This window comes from Priapulus caudatus, unplaced genomic scaffold (assembly GCF_000485595.1).
Source record: "Priapulus caudatus unplaced genomic scaffold, Priapulus_caudatus-5.0.1 Scaffold177, whole genome shotgun sequence".
Taxonomy (NCBI): Eukaryota; Metazoa; Priapulida; class Priapulimorpha; order Priapulimorphida; family Priapulidae; genus Priapulus; species Priapulus caudatus.
Window position 1 is genome coordinate 13,211 of NW_014577238.1, and position 7,906 is coordinate 21,116.

Sequence of the window (7,906 nt, forward strand, 5' to 3'; positions counted from 1 at the left end):
ACCGGCCTGAATATAGACAAACCCAATCTCAGACCGTGACACCGGTCTGAGATTACCCCAGTCTGAATTTACCCTCCTACTGCCAGACTAATCTCAGACTGTGGCCGCGGCAGTCTCATTATCCAGCGCTACTGCGCATGCGCACGAGGTGCTAGGGGGTAATTTCAGACTGGGGGTAATCTCAGACCGTGACACCGGCAGTACCCCGGGGGACATCTTCTAGTTCTAGACATAGACCCTGAGTCTCAGCCTAACTACCATGCAGCTACTATAGTACTACTACTACTAGTGCCAGTGGGAGCCGGTTTGTGACTGTGGCTATAGTATAATTATGTCTAATAGTAATAGTAATAGTAAGTACTAATAGTAATACTAAATAGTAATACTTCTTGTTAGACACCTACGAATACCACGCTATTTTTAAGTGGCAAAACCGCCATCTCTCGGTTCATATACAAACTAATTTGGATTGTATTTATTGTTGTAATTTTGTTACCAAATTTAAGTTGTGCTTTAACCTCAATATAACGATAAATTAGGCAGCGAACAGGTAGAGCATTCTAAGGCCATTTTTATCTTATTTTATCTTAATTGTATTTCATAACGTCTGTCACCCATGATAATGATATTAGTCCAGTCACCTTGACTTTGGCATGTCGTGCTTCAGTATGAACGTTTTCATTCGCATTCGTTAATACTGTATTATCTTTATTATAAATGTACTGATCAACGTTGTAATACGCTATTGATGTAATCTATCGAATTCATGCGGAAAGATACACGAACACCACAGGTCAACTTCCTCGCTGTCTAATGGGTTGAACCACGACAAATGTTTCTATTTAAACTACGTGTATCCGTGTCCCACGGCCGCCGCACGTTACGTATACACAACGACGTGTCATCTCGTGATTAAATCCATACTAAACGCATCCATGCGCATAGCTCCAGGAAACGGTATTGCTAGGGTTAGAATATATTGGTGTATTGACGTTAGTCACACAGCCTGGTCGGGTTACCATGCGCAATGTCATACGAACGCCACACACTGCACAGTGATCTCGCTGTCTCTTCATACACCAATGCTATGTAGGCCTATATACGTGTCAATCGACGTATAAAGTCAAGCGAAGACGCATCAGATGTTATCTATCGAACTCGCTCTCTTTGTTTTATTCCGATGATGGTAGACAAACGTAAGCGAGGTCATGCGGGGCCAGGCGCGGGCGGCGGGTGACGCGAAAATGAAGTCCGTCGTACTCACTGATCTCTATAATATAATCTATATATTATAGATTATATTATAGAGATCAGTGGTCGTACTTCGTAGCGGCAGTAAACTCTCGGTTATGCGACACTCGTAGCACGGTGGGTGCCATTAGCAAGTGCATTTTACAAAGTAAGGACCTAATCACACACATATATAATATATACATGTATATATATATATATATATATCCTATATTATAGGCTTTTACACAAACGAATAAATCATTTGAATATTGACGTGCGCATAAATGCTGCTTTCATTACAAACACTATTTACGCGAAGAAATATAGAGGCTTGCGGTACGAATTGCATGAATGAGCAATTTTTTATGTCTAGTATGCCGCTATAATGTATAAACGTATGCGTATAGAAAAGCGGAGGACGGGTGCGTTTAGGGAGAACACTACACCTTACCACCCACTCGCCGCTAGCATATCCGGACGTATATTGTAGACGCGAATTTCGCACTATATACACGCACAGAATTTGTGTAGAGTAACTGTGAGAAACGAGAGGGAATTCAAAGACAACAAATAACAGGAAACAACGACCGATTTACTTTATATATTACTATTTACTTTAAATATTAGATATGCGATATGCGATATGCAATGCATGGCATAATCCTTTTGAAATGCTTAACGTCGGCCCTTCGCAATATCTCCCAAAATGACTAATATTTAGCGAATATTATGCATTTAATATGAATATGAGGCATCCAAGCTTTGATTTACACGAGAAAACCGCATCAGTAGACCGCTCTTAAGAAATAGGAAGGTCCTTGCATGTAAGGTGCCCGCTGCATATACCAGTCGGCACACAATTTGGCTACCGTATACTGTGTTAGAGCATGCGCGATATCTCACCAGAGGAGTCATAGGTGGGAATCGTGGCGCGATGCTGCGAGCAAAGTTAATATTGTAGATTGCATTTTACCATACACACCTGCCGTGGGCCCGCCTGGCTCTAGTTTGAACGTATGATTTCGGCCGAAGAAAATTATCTTGCCAGTCAACGGCGACCGACGTCCGTGCGCCCTTTTCATGAACATTAGCATAGGTGGGAATCGTGGCGCGATGCTGCGAGCAAAGTTAATATTGTAGATTCATTTTGACCATACTCGTGCAGTGGGTCCGGTCGTCTGGCTCCAGATTGAACGTCCGATTTCGGTAGAAGAAAATTCTCTTGGCAGTCAACGGCGAGGACGGGAGGGGATAAAGTAGGGGTTTTTGTTCCATCCAGGCTAGGGCGCTCTCCTAATTATATGCACAGCAATCTAGAAATCTATGCTGAGATACCCCATAACCATATTAAATGCATATTCATTACAAAATATAACTCCTCATGTGAGATATTGCTTACGTACACGTGGTTGTGCTAATTATTTCGGCAGTCGCATCCTAGCTGTGCCTTCTAGAAATTTATGCCACTGTTATTCACATCAGCCTTCCTACCTATACTAGATTTCCGAGATTGTCACATGGATTACACCGGCAATCTCATCCAGTCAATGCTAACTTCGTTTCACCAATATTTTACCATATAATTATATCAAGAGTCGATAAAAGAAAATTTAGAATTTTCTATTATGGACTCTTTATATATATATTTCCAACCAGGATACATATATATATATATATATAGGTCTGATATCCCAGCCCGCCTGAGCTGGGGTCAGATACCAATCCCCGAAGGAGAGCTATAACTATAACCTATATAACAGCTCATGCGTGCGAGCAAAACAGGAAAGGACGAAGGGGAACTTGTTTTTAAACGTAACTTCAGGAAACAGTCGCACTATAAAAAAAACGCAGCGAAGAAGAAGGTAGGCGAGTACGTGCAGGTTGAGTGAGTGTTAGGCAGCCTAGTATTTATAATAGATATGTGAGGTATATGCGAGTAGACTCACATATGCTCAATTCGTTACTGGTGCAATGGTCGAATACTGGTGCAATGGCATTAGCTTACTATAGTTACTAGTACTATATCCCTGGTATATGTAAAGTGTATAATTACTAGGTGGGGAATAGGCTAATCGACCTCTATATCTGCTAAACAAGCTTAGTGCTTTAGGGAATGCCGGTACAAAGGTCTCGCAATGCTATAGTTACTATTGCTGATAGGGTCTGTCTCTCTGGGTACTGCCGGAACGTACCCTGGGTACGGTCCGGTATACCGGAACGTACCCTGGTAACTATCTGATATGGTTAGGGTTAGGATTAGGGTTAGGGTTAGGGTTAGGGAGTAGGCGTAGGCGACTCCCTAGACTCGTTAGTGTACGTTCAGCCAGTACCCAGAGAGACATAGACCCTGGCAGCGTTACTACTAGGAGTATACTACTACATAATCCCCGAAACTATGTTTATCTAGGTGTTAGAGAACAGCTCAAGCATTCTAGTATATGTAATAGACATGTGAGGAATAAGCTGATCAACCTCTATACAGGCTAAACACGGTTCGATCTCTGCATGGGCAAATATGTTACTATTTTTGGGAACACCGGTATAGAAAAGGCCACAATTTTCCAGATATTGTTTGAATAACAGGACGTATTTTAAGTGATTTTATTTGATTGACGTATGTGGTGTCATAGGAAAGGTGCAAGCTGATGCAGTATAATTGTAGGATAGCGCACGCTCCTGCAGAGAGTAAATATATCGCCTCACACTATTCCCTAAATGCAATCACTAGAAACAACACATCTCTTCGCTCCAAGTGATAGTAATAGAATGCCGCAGGTAATCACTATACACCACGCCCTTAGCATCCGAGTATACTAATGACATGCGGGCCGATCTGCCATGGTTATTCCCCAGGTAAGAACTCGGCTCTCATCCCTTCCGCAGCACGGTCCAGGTTTTCCCCCGCTCCTAATCCTATTCCTTCTATACTCTTCCTTGCCACCTTCCCCTCCTACCTTCCACCTTCCACCTTCACCCCTGCCGAGCTACTTCGCGATCCACGTCTCACGGTACGAGGTTACTGATATTCGGTTACGATTCTGTGTGTGTATGTAGTCATCTATGTAGTATCGTAGGATTGTGTTTGATTAGGCTGAAATAGACGCACGAAGAGTAGCTTTCATAATACTGTGTTTTTGTTATCTATCGACGCAACAACCTGACACTACCCTTAAGGCGACTACCTCGCACATGCCAAACCGTAGAGCCTGGATCAGGAAGATAGGAGACCCATCCTTAGACTGATACAGTGTCCGGGTTATCCATCGTGTTATCCGTCCTTAGATAATCAACGATGTGGACTAACATCATAGCCGTTACGGTGGCTGTGGTTGGAGTTTTATACTGGAGGTCACAGCGTGTGGAACAGTTTATCATACAGGAGAATCCTGATGAACGCTACGATTACGTCATAGGTACCTAAATGCTATTATTATAACTTGTTACGGATGGTCGTAACTATAACGTTAGCATATCTATCACAGCTTTGAACGTAAACGTTTGGGCATCTTTATGTTTTTAGATATGTATCTATGAATGCATCCCATCTATCTACAATTAACTCTTTGCTGCCGCAGTGGGAGCAGGTAGTGCAGGCTGCGTATTGGCTGCTCGCCTCTCTGACGTCACCAGCAACAAGGTGCTTCTACTGGAGGCAGGAGGCGACCCTTCTGAAAACGAGAATGTTGCAAAACCTGCCATGCACCTGCCCCTGAGAAATTCGAAACAAGATTGGAGCTTCAGGACTGTGCCACAGAAGAGATCATGTTGGGGACTTGAAGAGAAGGCACGCAGAAAGTTCGATGGAGATTAAATGATATGTAGAAAGTTTTAACGTTCGGTTAACTCAGCTATTTGTATGCGTAGGCGATCAATGGCTTGCATTGGCTAGAAATAAAATCCAGAAAAGTATGAAAGCTAGCAGGCCCGTAGCCAGGGTTAGGTGTAGGTTTAGGAGTAGGCGTTAGGCGACTCCCTAAGGACCCGTTGTGCAGTAGCGAGTTTACGGTCGGCTATATTAATTAGATATTAACAGGGTACGTTTCCGGTATACTGGACACGGTACCCAGGGTATGTTCGCGGCCAGTACCCTGGGGCGACATAGACCCTCTCGTCGTAACCCCCGGGCGAAAGGTTTAATTGTTCTGAATTAACTTTAGGACCTTGGTAAAGGGCCAAATAAGAATCATAGCGCGATATAGTAACTAGGTTTCGAACATGCGTAATCTGATGATAAGTTCAGATGTTGCATTTTAAACTGGATAAGTGGTAAACTGTTTTGCATAGTTAGCTAGTTCCTCTAATTATTCCGAATAAGGAAACCTCGGGAACTGTAACTTATGGTAACATGCTTTGCCTATTATGTGTACGTTCTTATTTCGAATAAGAACTGCGAACTGGGGACTGGAACTGGAGCTTAACTTTTCCATGCAGTTGAAAGACGGTCAGTTCTTAATTGAGAAACCATCGACGTCATTATAGAACGTAAGAGTATATATGGGAGAACTCCATTATTAGTACTCTGTGATAATTATTTGCTGTACCGTATATATTGAGTCGCTATAACGCGGGCGCGCTATAAGCCGCACCTCAATTTAATGGGTAACCAGAGTATTGAGCCTAGATTCAAGGTATAAACGCATTAAAATCGAGGGTAACTCGCACAGAAAATTTGTTGGTGCAATGTGTGACGATAGATGAGGGTAACATTGACAAAATATAGCATGATCATGTGGACATGTCAACACACGTGCCTAGGACAAACACAATTTTAGCAAACACAGATTTTATGCATTTTATTAATGAACGTTAGATTCCCCATTATCGCCCCCGCGGAGTAGATCAAAGACTCAGCAACGATCGTATGAAACCAATATTTCCCTCACGGTATGGCGCACTTATAAGACGCGCAGCAGCAAAAACAGTTTGAAAATCTGAGGCCAAATTTGCGGTGTATTACCGCGAGATATAGCGGTACGTATATTTTTTTATGTCGAAAATAAATGTTTGAGATCGTGAAAGTCTGAGATTGTGGGCGCGAGTGATGGCGTTACACTAAATGATTCGCCATTTACATCGGACAATCGGGTGTTTCCTGCCATAACCAACAACTTATTCTGGTCAAAGGTTAATTGTTGCATGGACAGTGTATTACTTCAGTACGGAGTTTTTTCAAGCGCGGTAGCACAACGGTTGCCGATTCTGTATTATCGCAATAATAATCTTATAAACCAAAAGAATCCACAATTTTGTGACGGTAAGATTGGCGCTATACCTGCTTTGATGGTTTCTTAGCGATGCGTTCGAAATAAATAGGTTATGCTGCGTTCCGACGTTTGTAAAACTTTACTACTGAATTATAACGTTCTTATCGGCAGGGTGGAGAGGGAATATACCCGAAATTTTGCATTATAAGATATTGTCCATGAAATCATTGTAAAACGAACCAGACGAGTGTGGACAACCACAGACTGTTTTTATCTCGGTGTTTTCTACTATAATTACTGCTATTATAATTGCGCAAAACTGCCTACCTAGACTTTGATTTGTAAAAATTAAAAATATCAAACACCCCTACCCCTTATTCAATTCACATACCAAAATGAGCAAAATCCGTTTCGAACCTGAAATGATAATGGCAATTCCCATTTTTGCCAAAAAATTGCCGCTGCTGAAAGTACGTCGACTGGCGTGCTCCAAAACTAGAGGACGTTTCAATATGAGCATAGCAGTAATAGAAGCTTATTACCCAAATATCTCACAAACATGTGGGTCAAACGGTTCCTGAGTTATCCGTTTTGACACGTAGCCAAATGTTGAGACGGACGGCGGAGCGGACGTACGCACGGACGACGACCCATGGCATATAGCTATCTCTGACGATTCAGGTGAAGGTAAAAAATCAGAAAATGCCACGCGCATAGTGAGATTGAATTCATTGCTGCCCACAGGCCTTGGGCTAAGGCGGCTAAGATGTTTAGCGGGGAACATTTCCTGGAGCCGGGCGGTCGTGACAATTGAATACTTGAGGGAATAATATTGCATTTACTCAGACCCTCACCTCAAAATATCTTAGCAGGGGGGTACAGAGACACAGAACCACGCGATAGACTGATTCAAAAAAAATATAGCGCAGGGAATTATAGCAGCGCTGAACTGAAGACTTCATCACCAGACAATAGGATATTCATCAGCAGCCTCTAGCCTAGACGAATAATTCTGTCCATATACGCTTTTTTCTATTTTGGTGAGGCGTTTATCCGCCAATAACCGCGTCACCAAAAATATAAAAAAGGTTTATGGGACAGAATCATTCGGTCATACACCTATACCCGAGCGCCAAACGCCGCTAACAGCCACAATCAGTCAGTCCCGAATTAAAACTATATAGTGCAGTCAGAAATACCTTACAACGGGTTCACGCATAACCACGTCATCGACGCGTACGATAGCAATTATATAGTATATCAGTTGTTTTCATTGATATGAACTCATCGCACATTACACGGGTTCGTGGAAGTCGTGTCTGAGAGTGGGTATGCTTCGTTATATGACCGGAAGATTGTATAGCTAAACCCAGGCCACTACAGGTCATGTTGGCAGAGAAGGCAAGCTGACATCGATATACTATCAGGAGCGATGATCGCTACAGCACTACCAGAGGGCAAAATGGTTA